The sequence below is a fragment of the Pelophylax lessonae genome (genome assembly GCF_965119305.1).
Source record: "Pelophylax lessonae genome assembly, chromosome: 5".
NCBI lineage: Eukaryota > Metazoa > Chordata > Amphibia > Anura > Ranidae > Pelophylax > Pelophylax lessonae.
This window is the reverse complement of record NC_138772.1, coordinates 559,011,367-559,030,442: the sequence shown is the minus strand read 5'-3', so window position 1 is coordinate 559,030,442 and position 19,076 is coordinate 559,011,367.

Here is a 19,076-nt window from a genome sequence, read left to right as displayed (position 1 = left end):
TCACCCAACCCATCATCATCATCCCAACCCATCATCCTCATCCAACCCATCATCATCACCCAACCCATCATCATCACCCAACCCATCCTCATCCCAACCCATCATCATCCTCATCCAACCCATCATCATCACCAAACCCATCATCATCATCCCAACCCATCATCTCATCCCAACCTATCATCATCATCCCAACCCATCATCCTCATCCCAACCCATCATCATCATCCCAACCCATCATCCTCATCCCAACCCATCATCATCATCCCAACCCATCATCATCACCCAACCCATCATCATCACCCAACCCATCATCATCATCCCAACCCATCATCATCCCTACCCATCATCATCACCCAACCCATCATCATCATCCCAACCCATCATCATCATCCAACCCATCATCCTCAATCCAACCCATCATCATCATCCCAACCCATCATCCTCATCCCAACCCATCATCATCATCCCAACCCATCATCATCACCCAAACCCATCATCATCATCCCAACCCATCATCCTCATCCCAACCCATCATCATCATCCAACCCATCATCATCATCCAACCCATCATCATCATCCCAACCCATCATCATCACCCAACCCATCATCATCATCCCAACCCATCATCCTCATCCCAACCCATCATCCTCATCCCAACCCATCATCATCATCCCAACCCATCATCATCATCCAACCCATCATCATCATCCCAACCATCATCCTCATCCCAACCCATCATCATCATCCCAACCCATCATCCTCATCCCAACCCATCATCATCATCCCAACCCATCATCATCACCCAAACCCATCATCATCATCCCAACCCATCATCCTCATCCCAACCCATCATCATCACCCAACCCATCATCATCACCCAACCCATCATCATCATCCAACCCATCATCATCATCCCAACCCATCATCATCATCCCAACCCATCATCATCCCAACCCATCATCATCCCAACCCATCATCATCATCCCAACCCATCATCCATCATCCCAACCCATCATCATCATCCCAACCCATCATCATCACCCAACCCATCATCATCACCCAACCCATCATCATCAACCCAACCCATCATCATCATCCCAACCCATCATCCTCATCCCAACCCATCATCCTCATCCAACCCATCATCATCATCCCAACCCATCACCCAACCCATCATCATCCCAACCCATCATCATCATCCAACCCATCATCCTCACCCACCCATCATCCCAACCCATCCTCATCCTCATCCAACCCATCATCCATCCTCACTCCAACCCATCATCATCATCACCCAACCCATCATCCATCATCCAACCCAACCATCATCCTCATCCCAACCCATCATCACATCCCAACCCATCATCATCATCCCAACCACATCCTCATCCCAACCCATCATCATCATCCCAACCCATCATCATCCCAACCCATCATCATCATCCCAACCCATCATCATCATCCCAACCCATTCATCCTCATCCCAACCCATCATCATCACCCAACCCATCCTCATCCCAACCCATCATCATCACCCAACCCATCATCATCATCCCAACCCATCATCCTCATCCCAACCCAACATCCTCATCCCAACCCATCATCCTCATCCCAACCCATCATCATCACCCAACCCATCATCATCACCCAACCCATCATCATCACCCAACCCATCATCATCATCCCAACCCATCATCATCACCCAAACCATCATCATCACCCAACCCATCATCATCATCCCAACCCATCATCCTCATCCCAACCCATCATCATCACCCAACCCATCATCATCATCCCAACCCATCATCCTCATCCCAACCCATCATCATCATCCCAACCCATCATCCTCATCCCAACCCATCATCATCACCCAACCCATCATCATCATCACCCAACCCATCATCCTCATCCCAACCCATCATCATCACCCAACCCATCATCATCATCCCAACCCATCATCCTCATCCCAACCCAACATCCTCATCCCAACCCATCATCATCATCATCCCAACCCATCATCATCACCCAACCCATCATCATCATCCCAACCCATCATCCTCATCCCAACCCAACATCCTCATCCCAACCCATCATCATCATCCCAACCCATCATCCTCACCCCAACCCATCATCATCATCATCCCAACCAATCCTCCTCCTCACCCAACCCATCATCATCATCCCAACCCATCCTCCTCCTCACCCAACCCATCATCATCATCCCAACCCATCATCCTCATCCCAACCCATCATCATCATCCCAACCCATCATCATCATCCCAACCCATCATCCTCATCCCAACCCATCATCATCATCCCAACCTATCATCATCCTCACCCCAACCCATCATCATCATCCCAACCCATCATCCTCATCCCAACCCAACATCCTCATCCCAACCCATCATCATCATCATCCCAACCCATCATCATCACCCAACCCATCATCATCATCCCAACCCATCATCCTCATCCCAACCCAACATCCTCATCCCAACCCATCATCATCATCCCAACCCATCATCCTCACCCCAACCCATCATCATCATCATCCCAACCAATCCTCCTCCTCACCCAACCCATCATCATCATCCCAACCCATCCTCCTCCTCACCCAACCCATCATCATCATCCCAACCCATCATCCTCATCCCAACCCATCATCATCATCCCAACCCATCATCATCATCCCAACCCATCATCCTCATCCCAACCCATCATCCTCATCCCAACCCATCATCCTCATCCCAACCCATCATCATCATCCCAACCCATCATCCTCATCCCAACCCATCATCATCCTCATTCCAACCCTTCCTCCTCACCATCCTCACCCCAACCCATCATCATCATCCTCACCCCAACCCATCATCATCCTCATTCCAACCCTTCCTCCTCACCATCCTCACCCCAACCCATCATCATCATCCTCATCCCAATCCATCATCCTCATCCCAACCCATCATCATCATCCCAACCCATCATCATCCTCATTCCAACCCTTCCTCCTCACCATCCTCACCCCAACCCATCATCATCATCCTCACCCCAACCCATCATCATCCTCATTCCCACCCTTCCTCCTCACCATCCTCACCCCAACCCATCATCATCATCCTCATCCCAACCCATCATCATCCTCATTTCCACCCTTCCTCCTCACCATCCTCACCCCAACCCATCATCATCATCCTCATCCCAACCCATCATCATCCTCATTCCAACCCTTCCTCCTCACCATCCTCACCCTAACCCATCATCATCATCCTCACCCCAACCCATCATCATCATCCTCACCCCAACCCATCATCATCCTCCTCACCCCAACCCATCATCCTCATCCCAACCCATCATCATCATCCCAACCCATCATCCTCATCCCAACCCATCATCATCATCCCAACCCATCATCATCCTCACCCCAACCCATCATCATCATCCCAACCCATCATCATCCTCATCCCAACCCATCATCATCATCACAACCCATCATCATCCTCACCCCAACCCATCATCCTCACCCCAACCCATCATCATCCTCATTCCCACCCTTCCTCCTCACCATCCTCACCCCAACCCATCATCATCATCCCAACCCATCATCATCCTCATTTCCACCCTTCCTCCTCACCATCCTCACCCCAACCCATCATCATCATCCTCATCCCAACCCATCATCATCCTCATTCCAACCCTTCCTCCTCACCATCCTCACCCCAACCCATCATCATCATCCTCACCCCAACCCATCATCATCCTCCTCACCCCAACCCATCATCCTCATCCCAACCCATCATCATCATCCCAACCCATCATCCTCATCCCAACCCATCATCATCATCCCAACCCATCATCATCCTCACCCCAACCCATCATCATCATCCCAACCCATCATCATCCTCATCCCAACCCATCATCATCATCCCAACCCATCATCATCCTCACCCCAACCCATCATCATCATCCCAACCCATCATCCTCATTCCAACCCTTCCTCCTCACCATCCTCACCCCAACATCATCATCCTCACCCCAACCCATCATCATCCTCATTCCAACCCTTCCTCCTCACCATCCTCACCCCAACATCATCATCCTCACCCCAACCCATCATCATCCTCATCCCAACCCATCATCATCCTCATCCCAACCCATCATCATCTTAATCCCAACCCATCATCCTCCTCATCCCAACCTATCATCCTCATCCCAACCTATCATCATCCTCATCCCAACCCTTCCTCCTCGCCACCCAATGCCTGAAAAATTAGGCATTCACAGGATAAAGAAATAAGTGTACAGTACAGGCCCCAAAATTAGCCCACATGTGTTTACCTGACAGCTCAGAACCTTGTTTTCTGTGGCTGGAGGTACATTATGCATTGACCGGATACAGAAGTAAGTGTCGGCCACTATAGGCCCCAAAAATTAGTCCACATGGGTTTACCTGACAGCTAAATGAAGAGACGGTAGCAGCGGAAAAGGAGGAGTCAGCCGAGGAGGAGAGGGAGGATGGAGGAGGAGAAGAAGAGGCAGGCCTGCATGAAATCCATGGCGGTACAACCAAATCTACAGGGGTGCCACGGGTTACATGCTTGACGGCCGTCAGAAGGTTCAAGTAAAAGTGATATACCTTCCCTGCCCGTGTTTGCTAGACCATATGTCTGTGGTCAGATGTATCTTGGCACCAACACCCTGTTCCAGAGATATATTCACTTGCCGCTAAACATGGCCATACAGCTCTGGAATGCCCTTCTGCGTGAAATATTTCCTTCCTGGGACCTTCCATTGTGGTGCTCCAATGCCCACAAATTTACGAAAGGCCTCCGAGTCCAGCAGTTGATATGGCAGTAGTTGGGGGGCTATCAGTTCCGACAAGCCAGCAGTCAAACTTTGGGCAAGAGGGTTATCTGGCGTCATCATTTTTTTCCGCTCCAACATTTGGGCCACAGAAGCCTGCCTTTTTCCATAACAACGTGACAACGGCATCATGGAAGGTGGAGTGGAGGATAATTGTGAGGAGACAGAAGAGGCTGGACAGTGAGAGTCTGGAGTGTGGCTTTGTGGGTTCTGATGGTGTTGCTCCCACTGGGCTCGGTGATGGGAGTTCAGGTGCCTTAAGGCGGTCGTCCCTAGGGTGAGTGTTGGGCTTACCGCGACTTATGCGTTGACTGCAAAGGCTGCAGATTGCAACACTGTTGTCAGCAACGGACACATTCAAAAAAGCCCACACTGCGAAGCCATGTCCCGGTGTCCTGGGAGCGCCAGATGTGACTGTACATGGTTGATGGCTCACTCCTGATACATTTGCAGTCTGCTTTTTACCTCTTGTGCAATACAAGTTCTGCTTGCCTCTCCTCCCTATCTGCCGGTCCGTCTCTCCCTCTGAACTCCCCTCCTCTTCCTCTCTTGTGGCCACCCACGTGACATCCATAGACACGTCATCATCCACGTCACCTTCCCCACCACTAACATTCGAGATCTCGGAGTAGGCAGCAACAGCGGGGACCAACCTCCTTGGGCTGATCTGGGTACTGTCGTCAGACTGCTGAGTGGCGGCTGTTGCTACCTCCTCTTCCTGATCCGCTGCGCATCGCAAATGTCTTGTGATGGATCGGAAAATAATTCCAGTGACTCAAGTGGAGGGTATGTGGTGGTGTTTGTGGTGGTGTCCTTGGGGGTGCACACAGCAGAGAGTGAAGAGGGTGCAGATAGGGAGGATGAGGAGGGTGCAGAAAAGGAAGGCTGAGTGAGCCACTCAACTAAGTCTGGTGCGTCCTTTGACTTCTGAAACTTCACACTTTGGCTCCGGCCTACTGCTCCTGCCCTAGCCCTACCACCCCTGCGTAAGGACCTGCCTCTTCCTCTGCCTGTCATTTTTTAAATTACCCTGTGACAAAAGTCTCTAGAGAAGCGCAGTATATGTGGAAGAAGGTATATAACACCCCGCTTCAATCTGTGGTATTGGGGGGCTACAAGTTTATCACACCAGTTCTACAAATAATTGCCCAGTAACTGTTGTCACTGTGTGTAGCACAGTTAACACAGCAAAAGAGGCCAAATTTTTGCAGGACTAAAATACACTCTTAGAAAAGTATACTGTTAACACCCCACTTCAATATGTGGTATTGGGGGGCCACTGGTTTATCACACCAGTTGTTCAAAAAATTGGCCAGGGAGTTTGGCACTGTGTGTATCAGAGTTAACACAGCAAAAGAGGCAATATTGTTGCAGGACACAAATACACTTATGAAAGTATACTCTGATAACACCCCGCTTCAATCTGTGGTATTGGGGGGCCACAGGTTTATCACACCAGTTCTACAAATAATTGGCCAGTAACTGTTGTCACTGTGTGTAGCACAGTTAACACAGCAAAAGAGGCCAAATGTTTGCAGGACTAAAATACACTATTAGAAAAGTATACTGTTAAATAACACCCTACTTCAATATGTGGTATTGGGGGGCCCCAACTACTGCCATATCAACTGGTGGACTCGGAGGCCTTTTGTAAATTTGTGGCCATTGGAGCACCACAATGGAAGGTCCCAGGCAGGAAATATTTCAAGCAGAATGGCATTCCAGAGCTGTATGGCCATGTTTAGCGGCAAGTTAATATATCTTTGGAACATGGTGTTGGTGTCAAGATACATCTGGCCCTACTTCAATATGTGGTATTGGGGGGGCCACTGGTCTATCACACCAGTTATAATACATTAAAAGTGCTTTTGTCACTGTTTGTAGTATTGCTGCAGCTACGCTCAGTCACCACACCTGTCACAATGCTGCACAGTGCACAATACAAAGCCACTATAATATGCTTTCTATATTACAAAGTATATTATGCATGGATTACACCCCTATATAGTGAATTGCACACCTATACCAAAAAAATAGCAGCCCTGAAAATGACTTTTGTGGACCTTAACAGAGCGATTTGTGTCACTGCCGATCTGTCCCTGATGAACACAGCATACCTGTCCCTACACTGAAGAGACTGTAGTAGACCTATACCAAATACCAGCCCTGAAAAGGACTTTTGTGGATCTTAACAGAGCTATTTGTGTCACTGGCAATCTGTCCCTGATGAACACAGCCAACCTTTCCCTACACTGACAAAAAGCAGAATGTGAAATGGCCGACAGCTCTGGTCTATTTATAAGGTAGGGGGCATGTCCATGTGCTGAAATGTTTCAATTGGCTGTCCCGTTCCACCTGACGGCTGTGTCATGGGTCAAAGTTCTCCCCAATGTAAACTAATATGGCAGCCGCGAACAACGCTATGTGTTCGCAAAATTGGCGGGTAAACCGACCGCCGGGCTCACTTTTTGTCACAAAATTTTGGAAATTGAAAAAAAGAGGGGAAAAAATGAATTTTCCTCATTTTCCAAAATAAATGAGAGCTGCAAAATACTCACCATGCCTCTTAGAAAATAAGTTGGAGTGTCTACTTTGCAAAATGGGGTCATTGGGGGGGGGGGGGGGTTGTGCTATCTTGGCATTTCGTGGCCTTCAAAACTGTGATAGGTAGTAAGGAGTGAGATCAAAATTTACGCCCTTAGAAAACCTGAAGGTGGTGATTGGTTTTCGGGGTCCTGTACGCGGCTAGACTGCCAAAAAGTCTCACAAATGGGGTATCCCTGTACTCAGGAGAAGCAGTAGAATGTATTTTGGGGTGTCATTTCACATATACCCATGGAATGTGTGAGCAATATATCATTTACTGACAACTTTGTGTAAAAAAACAAAAAAAAAATAATTTTCCCAAAACTTGTGGCAAAATATAAAATATTCCATGGATTCACCATGCCTCTCAGCAAATAGCTTGGAGTGTCTACTTTGCAAAATGGGGTCATTTAGGTGGGTTTTGTGCTATCTTGAAATTTCAGGGCCTCCGAAACTGTGACAGGTAATGCAAAGGTGAAATGCACAATTTACGCCATTAGAAAACCTGAAGGTGGGGATAGGTTTTCGGGGTCCCGTACAGAGCTATGCTCCCAAAAAGTCTCACACATGTGGTATCCCTGTACTCAGAAGCAGCAGAATGTATTTTGGGGTGTCATTTCACATTTACCCATGGCATGTGTGAGCAATATATCATTTAGTGACAACTTTGTGTAAAAAAAAAACATCATAACTTTTTCGAAACTTGAGGCAAAATATAAAATATTCCATGGACTCACCATGCCTGTCAGCAAATAGCTTGGAGTGTCTACTTTGCAAAATGGGGTATTTGGGGGGGGGGGGGTTGTGCTATCTTGAAATTTCAGGGCCTCCGAAACTGTGACAGGTAGTGAGGAAGTAAAATAAGCAATTTGTACCATTAGAAAACCTGAAGGTGGGGAATGGTTTTCGGGGTCCCGTACACAGCTAGGCTCCCAAAAAGTCTCACACATGTGGAGTGTGCAAAAGTCTCAAACATTATTACAACAGTATTAGCTGTAATTATTTTAACACATAACTGACTTCTATAAAACTAAGATAACTAAAAATGGCTGAACCACTGTTCACACCGCCTTCAGTATCCCTGTACTCAGGAGAAGCAGCAGAATGTATTTTGGGGTGTAATTTCACATATACCCATGGCATTCGTGAGCAATATATCATTTAGTGACAACTTTGTTTAAAAAAAAAAAAACAACAAATTGTCATTTTCCTGACACTTAGGGCAAAACATAAAATACTCCATGGACTCAATATGCCTCTCAGCAAATAGCTTTATGTGTCTACTTTCCAAAAGGGGTCATTTGGGGGGTGTTTAAACTGTCCCGGCATTTTATGCTCAATCTTAGCCACACATCACCCACTCTTCTGACCACTTGAAGACCAAGCCTTTTCTGTGACTTTTTGTTTACATGAAAAATATATATATTTTTTTACTAGAAAATTACTTTGAACCCCCAAACATTATATATTTTTTAAAGCAGGGGCCCTACAGAACAAAATGGTGGCTGTTGCAATTTTTTTGTCGTCACACGGTATTTGCAAACAGATTTTCCAAACGCAATTTTTGTGAAAAAAAAAACACTTTTATATTTAATGTAGAATTACACTATATAATTCCTAATTGTTTTGTAAAATTTAAAAGATGATCTTATGCCGAGTACATAGATACCAAACATGACATGCTTTAAAAATTGCACTCGCCCGTGCAGCGACAACAAACTACATATGTTTTTAAAAGCCTTTAAAAGTCTTTACAGGTTACCACTTTGGACTTACAGAGGAGGTCTACTGCAAGAATTACTGCCCTTGACCTGGCGTTCGCGGCGATACCTCACATGCATGCTGCAATTGCGGTTTCCATATGACACTAGACCAACGCTTGCGTGCGCCTTTGCGCGCGAAAACGGGGGGACAGGGGGCTTGATTTTTTTTTTTATGTTATTTTGACACCTTTCCTTTCTTTAATAATTTTTATTGTTATCACAGTGAATTGAAATATCACCTATGATAGCAATCTGTAGCGACAGGCACTCTTTTTTAAAAAAAAAAAATTGGGGTTTTTTAGACTCTAGATCTCTCCTCTGACCTTAACGCATCTGACCACAGCAAGATAGGTGTGATAATATGCTTTCCCAATGGTGCTGATTATTTCAGGCGAATCAGAAGTCATGAAATGGTCGTAGTGTCCGGTATCTTAAGCCATCGATATGATTGGAACCATTCTCGTCTCCAATCAGCTCTATGGTTAGATAATTTAACCACCGGCTGCACTCTCGGGTTAACCGGTGGGACAGGAGAGCCCAAGAAAAACCGCAGAAGGCGGCGGGAGGGTATGGGCTGCAGAGGGGGGGGTGGGGGAATCCCCTCCCACTGCTTGTAAAAGCAGTCTAGCGGCCAATTAGCCGCTAGGATTGCTTTTACATGCAAGCCAACCGCTGGCTGTAAAAAACGATACCAAGGTGATGCCTAAATCTGCAGGCATCATCCTGGTATAACCACTCAAAGTCCAGCAACGTACCAGTACATTGCTGGTCCATGTTTGGCATGTAGTGTAAGGTTTTTTTTTTTTTTCATGCAGCCTGTAGGAGGAACGAAAAAAAAGAGAACCTAACAGAAATCACCACAGAAAAATTGTGTAGTATACACACCATTAACCGCCCAAACATCCAAACCCCCCTTCTTAATGGCGGATATACATGACAATATTCCACGTATACCTAAACACAGCGCTGCCATCAGAGGTATCCATATATGCTGAGCGCAAACGCTGTTTGTGTCAGAATATATAAAATCAGTGTGGCAGCCGACGGGTACCTGCAAGGCAAAGTGAACAGTAAACATAAAACATTACATTGGTACCTGAAAAGTACCAATGAAAAACAGTAAAAGTAGGAAGCGTATAAGAGCAGAGTAAGAACAGAAAAATAACTCAGACGACCAATATTTTTGGCTTTTTTATTTTGTTTTTTTTTTTATAATTTTACCTTTGTTATTTTTTTTTTTCTTCAACGTTAAAAGTTCCAGGTTCGCGTCTCTCAAAATGTCGATAGCCAACGAACAGCTTTTGAGACCCTGTGTAAGTGTGCCCTAAACTGTGCTGTGCTGTACCCTACGCTAATAATCCACTAGTGTGTGGTACCAACGGAAACAGTCACCATGGCAGACCAGGTCGGTCAGGACAATAATTACGGGTGTCACGCCTAAATCCGCACTTGCTGCAGACACGGCATCTTTTTTGGGGGTATCTTTGGGTAGGGGGACTCAGGAGGAATTCCCGAAAATGCCTCTTATGCAGACGGCTCACTGCATCTGGTTGGGGAAGTTGGGCAGGAGCACCTGCTGGAAACAGAAGGGCTCTGATTATCTCTTCTTGGTAGTGTAGGAAGGATAATGTTCCGGCAGACGCTTTGTATAAGACAAAAGCGTTGTAAATAGCCAATTGAAATAAGTATACAGACACTTTTTTGTACCAGCGTCTGGCCTTACGGGCAATTAAGTACGGTCCCATCATCTGGTCGTTGGAAGTCCACCCCTCCCATTTTACAGTTATAGTCGTGGACACAGAGGGGATTCTCAACAACACCAGTGACCATAGTAATTTCGACTGCCGTGTCTGGGTGAATGGAGGACAGATCGAAAACGTTCCGTTTGTCCCTCCACTTCACTGCAAGCAATTCATCGCACCTCAAGCAGGCTCTCTCCCCCTGACTCAGTGGGGCATTTACTAGCAGTTGGGGGGAAGCCCTGCCGATTAGATCGCACGGTGCCACATGCGACAATTTGTAATTGAAAGAGGTGTCTAAAAAGTGGCACGCTCGAATAAAAATTGTCCACGTACAAATGGTACCTTTTCGAATAAGGGTGACACCAAGTCCCAAACTACCTTACCGCTGCTCCCTATGTAGTCTGGGCAGTCTGGGGGCTCCACAGTGCTATCTTTTCCCTCTTAGACATGGAAACTAACTGTATAGCCTGTGGCCTGTCCCACAGCTTATACAGCTTGACCCCGCATCTGGCACGCTTGCTGGGGAGGTACTGTTTCATAGCAAGGCGGTCAGTAAACGTTATCAGGGATTCGCCAATGCAGACATCTTGTTCGGGGGGTAAACAAGGCTGCAAACCGCTAATTGAAGTGGTCTATGAGGGGCCAAATTTTGTGGAGCCGATCATATTCAGGGTCTCCCTGAGGACGACAGAGTTCATTGTCGTTGAAATGCATGAACTGAAATATTTGCTCGTATCGAGCCCTGGACATAACAGCACAGAACATGCGCGTTTGGTGAATTTGGTCAGTGGACCAATATTCTCGCAATTCACTCTTTTTTGTGATGCCCATGTTGAAGGATAGGCCCAGAAAGATCTTAAATTCGGATACCGTTATAGGTTTCCAGCCGAATGGTCTAGCAAGGGGCGAATTTGGATTGGCGGTAATAAATTTACTAGCATACAAATTACTTTGATCCACAATAGATCTGTAAAGATCGTCAGTGAAAAACAGCTCAAAAAATTAAGGGGATTAAAACCAGCTGTTTCCACTCGAATTCCAGGTTGGGCAGTGAATGGGGGAAGTACGGGCGCTGTAGAATCTGTGGGCTACCAATTAGGGTATGCCAGTGCTTCAGGGAGGGCACTATGGGCTCTATGGCCTGTCTTCGAATACGCGGTGGCTGCAGTCCCCTACTCATGCTAGTCACCGCACCAGCTTCAACTGCACTTATGGGACTCGCCCTGGCACCAAGTCTTACTGCAGTGCTGGTTGTACTAGGCCTCTGGTGCTTGCCAGATTACGAGAAGTGTGAGCGGCACTAGTACTGGCACTCTGCTGCATACGAGAAACATCCAGTTCTTGCAACTCAGCAACTCCAGAATGGGGTCGGGTACGCCTGACCTTAGCAGGGACCCACCCGTCGTCAGAGATGTCTGTCAGGGAGCCATTGTTCTCTAAAGCAGTGGTTCCCAACTCCGGTCCTCGGGACCCACCAACAGGCCAGGTTTGCAAGATAACTAAATTACATCACAGGTGATCTAATTTGCTGCTCAGTGATTGCAGTATTCTAGTCTGCATCCCCCAAGGTAATACTTAAAATCTGGCCTGTTAGTGGGTCCCGAGGACCGGAATTGAGAACCACTGCTCTAAAGGTTCGTATACTGACCCCGATTCTGCCAGTGAGGCTTCCCCATCGCTCTCATCTGACATGGTCAGTATACTGTAGGCCTCTGCACTACTGTACCACCGTTTGTGGACATTTTAGCAACTAAATTTAAAAAGGTACAGTAGTGTGACTAACAGGTAAAAAAGCACCTGGTTGTCAAGGACTATTTGGTCGCTACAAAAAAAAACTGCTAGTGCTAGCAGAGATCAGGCCTGACTCTGCTAACGCAGCGGTTTTGCGTGATGTGTTTTTTGGAAGTGAAAGTAATCTATTGATTACTGCACTTGCCGGGGTGGGGTGGGGTAGGCTGGGCGGAGGGGCTTAACGCAGGTGCTGGCAGGAATCAGTGCTGATTGTGCAAACACCGCATTTTGGGAACGCTAAACTATGGGGAAGCTCGTTTAGTTCTGATCAGATATTAATCTGTTCAAACACTATACTAGTAATGGAAGTGTGTGTGTTAGTGTAATTGACTCTAACTGACGTTAAATAACGGTGGTGTGGTGGGACCCCAACGCTACCTAGCATCACCCGTGACACTAATACAGTGATCGGTAATCACTGTATATAGTGAACACTGTGACAGGGCAGTGAAAGGGTTAACTGGGGGAGATCAAGGGGTTAAACCTTTTTAGGGGATGTATGGCGAGTGGCCTAAACTTATTTGGGCCTAGCGCAAACTGGGGTCACAAGTGACACTAATACAGTGATGAGTAGTTAGCCGATATACTGTATATATTAGTGCACTGGGTGATAGGGAGTGAAGGGGTTAACTGGGGGAGATCAAGGGGTTAAACCTTTTTAGGGGATGTATGGCGGGTGGTCTAAACCTATTTGGGCCTAGCGCAAACTGGGGTCACAAGTGACACTAATACAGTGATGAGTAGTTAGCCGATATACTGTATATATTAGTGCACTGGGTGATAGGGAGTGAAGGGGTTAACTGGGGGAGATCAAGGGGTTAAAAGTTTATTAGGGGATAGATGGTGGGTGCCCTAACCCTATTTGGGCCTAGCGCAAGAGCAAATTAGGGTCACGAGTGACACTAAATACAGTGATCCGTAGTTACCTATATACTGCATTTTGTGCACAGTGTGATAGGGAGTGAAGGGGTGAACTGGGGGTGATCAAGGGGTTAAAACTTTATTAGGGGATACATGGCGGGTGCCCCTAAACCTATTTGGGCCTAGCGCAAACGCGATTTAGGGTCACAAGTGACACTAAATACAGTGATCAGTAAAATATCTGTATACCACTGTATATAGTGTACACTGAGGGGTTTGGGGGGGTGAACAAGGGGTCAAAGTGTGCCTATGTGAGGTGGTGTTAGTGTGCTGTTGGTGGAACTCACGTTTTAGATGTCTCTCCTTCTCCTGGAACAGAAAGGGCTCCAGGAGGAAAATTGCATCACTTCTAAACACAGGCAGGGGACATTAATCCATTGGCTAGAACCGATCACCAGATCCAGACCAAAAATCATTGGTCTGCATCTGGTGACTGATTGGTTCTGAGCCCAATCACACCAGGCTCGGCTCGTGAATGCGCGCGACGTAGGAATACATCACCAGACCCAGCCGAGCTGCTCTGCTGCAGTAGCAGCAATGTGAGCAGTCGGCAAGTGGTTAATGTCTAAACCGCTGGCAACAAAAGTGAGTACACCCCCCCTAAGTGAAAATGTCCAAATTGGGCACAATTAGCAATTTTCCCCTTCCCGGTGTCATGTGGCTCGTTAGTGTTACAAGGTCTCAGGTGTGAATGGGGAGCAGGTGTGTTACATTTGGTGTTATCGCTCTCACTCTCTCATATGGGTCACTGGAAGTTCAACATGGCACCTCATGGCAAAGAACTCTATGAGGATCTGAAAAAAAGAATCGTTGCTCTACATAAAGATAGCCTAGGCCAGTGATGGCGAACCTTGGCACCCCTGATGTTTTGGAACTACATTCCCATGATGCTTACCTACACTGCAGAGTGCATAAGCATCATGGAAAATGTAGTTCCAAAACATCTGGGGTGCCAAGGTTTGCCATCACTGGCCTAGGCTATAAGAAGATTGCCAAGACCCTGAAACTGAGCTGCAGCATGGTGGCCAAGACCATACAGTGGTTTAACAGGGCAGGTTACACTCAAAACAGGCCTCGTCATGGTCGACCAAAGTGGTGGAGTCCACGTGCTCAGCGTCATATCCAGAGGTTGTCTTTGGGAAACAGACGTATGAATGCTGCCAGCTTTGCTGCAGAGGTTGAAGGGATGGGGGAGAGGGTCAGCCTCTCAGTGCTTAGACCATATGCCACACCAATAAGGTCTGCATGGCTGTCGTCCCAGAAGGAAGCCTCTTCTAAAGATAAACTTATTTGGTGTCAAGCGTGTGGCAGCAACAAGGTGAGGAGTACAAAGACAAGTGTGTCTTGCCTACAGTCAAGCATGGTGGTGGGAGTGTCATGGTCTGGGGCTGCATGAGTGCTGCCGGCACTGGGGAGATACAGATCATTGAGGGAACCATGAATGCCAACATGTACTGTGACATACTCAAGCAGAGCATGATCTCCTCCCTTTGGAGACTGGGCCGCAGGGCAATATTCAAACATAACGACCCCAAACAGCTCCAAGACGACCACTGCCTTGCTAAAGAAGCTGAGGGTAAAAGTGATGGACTCGCCAAGCATGTCTCCAGACCTAAACCCTATTGAGCATCTGTGCAGCATCCTCAAAACCAAAAAGGTAGAGGAGCGCAAGGTCTCCAACATCCACCAGCTCCATGAGGTCATCATGGAGGAGTGGAAGAGGACCCCAGTAGAAACCTCTAAAGCTCTGGTGAACTCCATGCCCAAGAGAGATAACGCAGCGCTGGAAAATAATGGCAGCCAACAAAATATTGACACTTTGGGCCCAATTTGGTCATTGTCACTTAGGGGTGTACTCACTTTTGTCGCCAGCGGTTTAGACATTAATGGCTGTGTGTTGAGTTATTTTGAGGGGACAGTAAATTTACACTGTTATACAAGCTGTACACTCACTACTTTACATTGTAGCAAAGTGTAATTTCTTCAGTGTTGTTACATGAAAAGATAGAATAAAATATTTACAAAAATGAGGGGTGTACGCACTATTGTGAGATAAAATACAGATCATAAAATGGAAAAAAAAAAAAAAAAAAAAACTACTGACACCAGTAGCAGGACTACAAGTTCGAACTTACGATCCGGCCCTGTTCCATCACTGTGGGGGGCAGAACATGTGAAAGGGTCCTGCAGCAGGAGTAAAGGGCCCTGGGCTATAGTTACACCTCTGCCAGGTATTGTCCTTAAATGTACATACCAACAGTAACCAAATCCAATCATCTGAAGGTAGCGGCTTTAACCTATGGATAAAAGTCCTGCATGATTAACATAAATACATTGTGATGGCACTCACCGTCACTGGGAGTAAAAGACAGATACTTAATGGTCTGGATTGCTTCAAGTAGGACAGTAATATTTGTCAGCAATATCTCTCAAGGAATATGAAGATTTAATCCCACTTTACACTGTGAGACCTATAGCCTGTTGCCATGAAGTCTGACTCCTAAATAATCATAGCAATACATAGATGTGCTTCAATGTAGGAGACGGACAGACTGTCATTAGCAGTCTTGTCCTATTGTCTACCTATTGAGGTGGAACGTGGATTGTGTTAGTTCTGCCTGTCCCATTGTTAAATGTTAATGAGCTCACATTGTTCTGTCCAGATGGCTAGATTATTAGTTCAGGTTAATTTGGTTTATATATACAATTTAATTTGCATATGATAATGTAATTAGGCAACCCCTGACCTATGTGTGGTAATTTGATCAGGAGGGGGAGGTCCATAATGTATATAAATTCTGTGTGACTGTTCAATAAAAGAGTGATTCCAGTACAAGCCAAGTTGTCGGCTAGCTTTGTAGGAGGGCGGCTGGGAAAATCTGGTATACATGTTCATGACTGCAAAGAAGCCGTATACTGACAGAAGACCACACACACAGTGTGGGTTGGCGGGTCTATTACATACATTCATTAAGTTTTTGCCCTGAAGTCTGTACAGCATTGCAAGCATGATCATTACATTAAATTACATGTGGTGGTATGCTGCCATGAACTTGCCCCAGAAAAGGAAATTATAAGTGTTTGATACAATTTTCTGTTTTCTTGGCTGCAACATGGCAGCATACTACCACATGTATGCTACCATGGACCGGTGCCAGGAAAATTACAGTATTTGATACAATTTTCCATTTTCCTGGCGCCTACATACTACCACACACATGCTAGCGTGAACTTGTGCCAGGACTGGAAAATGATGGTGAGTATTGGATACAACTTTCCTGGTGCATACATGTAGTAGTATGCGGCCATTGATTTGCACCAGGAAAATAAAATTAAGGTAAGGGTTTGATATAGTTTGCATTTTCCTGGCGCCAACATGGTAGCATATTACCACATGCATGCTACCATGGATTAGTGCCAGAAAAAGGAAAATTATAGTTAAGTATTTGATACAATTTTCTGTTTTCCTGGCACCTACATACTACCACATGTACGCAATTATGGACTGGTGCCAGGAAGGGAAAATTATGGTAGGAGTTTGATACAATTTTCCTGGCGCTAACATGGTAGCATACATGTGGTAGTATGTTGTCATGGATTGGCGCCAGGAAAGGTGTATTTGATACAATTTTCTTTTTTCATGGCACCTACATACTACCACACGTATGCCAGCATGGATTGGTGCCAGGAAGGGAAAATTATGGTAAGTGTTTGATATAATTTTCCTGGCGCTAACATGGTAGCATGCCGCCATTGATTGGCACCAGGAAAGGTGTATTTGATACAATTTTTTTTTGTTGTGTTGAACACATAAGGAAGTTGGAATTGCTTGTTTGTGGATTTTCTTCAGAACATTTGCATCAAATTTGAATTTTCACCATCTAATGGACCTGGGGAAATTTTTATTTAACCACTTAAGGACCAGACCTATTTCTGACACATGTTGTTTACAAGTTAAAAATCTGTATTTTTTGCTAAAAAAACTACTTAGAACCCCAAACATGATATATCTTTTGTAGCAGAGACCCCAGAGTAGAATAAAATGGAGATCGTATGTCACCGTATGTGCGCAGTGGTCTTACAAAACGCAATATTTTTGAAAAAAATACACTTTTTTAAATTAAAAAATAAGAAACCAGTAAAGTTAGCCAAATTTTTTTTCATAATATGAAATATAATGTTACGCCAAGTAAATAGACACCAAACATGTCATGCTTAAAAATTGCGCACGCTCGTGGAATGGCGACAAACATTGGTACTTAAAAATCTCCATAGGTGTAGCTTTAAAAAAATGTCTACAGGTTACCAGTTTAGAGATACTGAGGGGGTCCAGGGCTAAAATTATTGCTCTCGCTCTAGCAATCGCAGCAATACCTCACACGTGTGGTGTGGTTTGCACACCGTTTACATATGTTGGCGCGACTTGTGTATGCGTTCGCTTCTGGGCGCGAGCTCGGAGGGATGGGGCATTTTTTTTTCCTTTTTTATTTTACCTTTTATAGTCCCTTTAAAAAAAAAAAGTTTTGCTCACTTTTTTTGTAAACATCCCTTGTAATAGAAATAAGTAGGACAGGTCCTCCTTAATGTGAGATCCGGGATCAAAAAGAGATCACATCTACCCTTAAAGGCAAAAAAAACATTTATTTTTCAGCATGAAGAGAAAAAAAAAAAAAAAAAAAAAAGGGCCCTTTAGGGCCGTTGAGGAAGGGACACATGACGTCGCTCCAGTCCTCCAAAGCCATAGAGTGGAGTGAGGGCCATCTTGCCCTCACAACTTCCTGCCTAGGACTACAATGGACCGGATCATTTTCCCCGCTACCGACGGCTCCGGTAAGCAGTGAAAACGACCGGGAAGCGGTGGGGTGACAAAGGACCGCCCTCCCTGTAAGGAGATACCGGAGTTATGGCAGCTATCTGCTACCATAACCCAAGTATTTAACGTCAAAGTACCAACGTAAAACTGCAGCAGGGGGTCCGGAAGTGGTTAATAAAAGTGAAACACGAAGCTCCCCTGCTATTCCTGGAAAGTTACCCCTTCCCATCCCTTTAAACAGTCCTGAAAGCCCCAGGGGGGTTACGGGAAGGTTTGATGCTTAGTGGTCACATAAATCAGAAGCTGGTCCTGCTGGTTACCGATCTTTATGCCGTCTGACGGCACAACGCCCACCCAGCGACACATATGTGCGGTGTGGCTGGTGTTAAAGCTCACCCTTTTGCCGCCGCCGCGCATATGCGCTTGGCAATCAGGTTAAGTGAATAGTCACCAAAGTGTGTGTGTGCGCGTTTGCGTCAAAAGAAGCAGCAATGGCGTTTCATAAAACATTTCATTTATTGCATGAAAAGCGTAAAAGGTCCAGTCACCGGAAACTTCCGACCCCGCCCCGGCCTGTCCCCTTTATTTCATGCGCTGTGG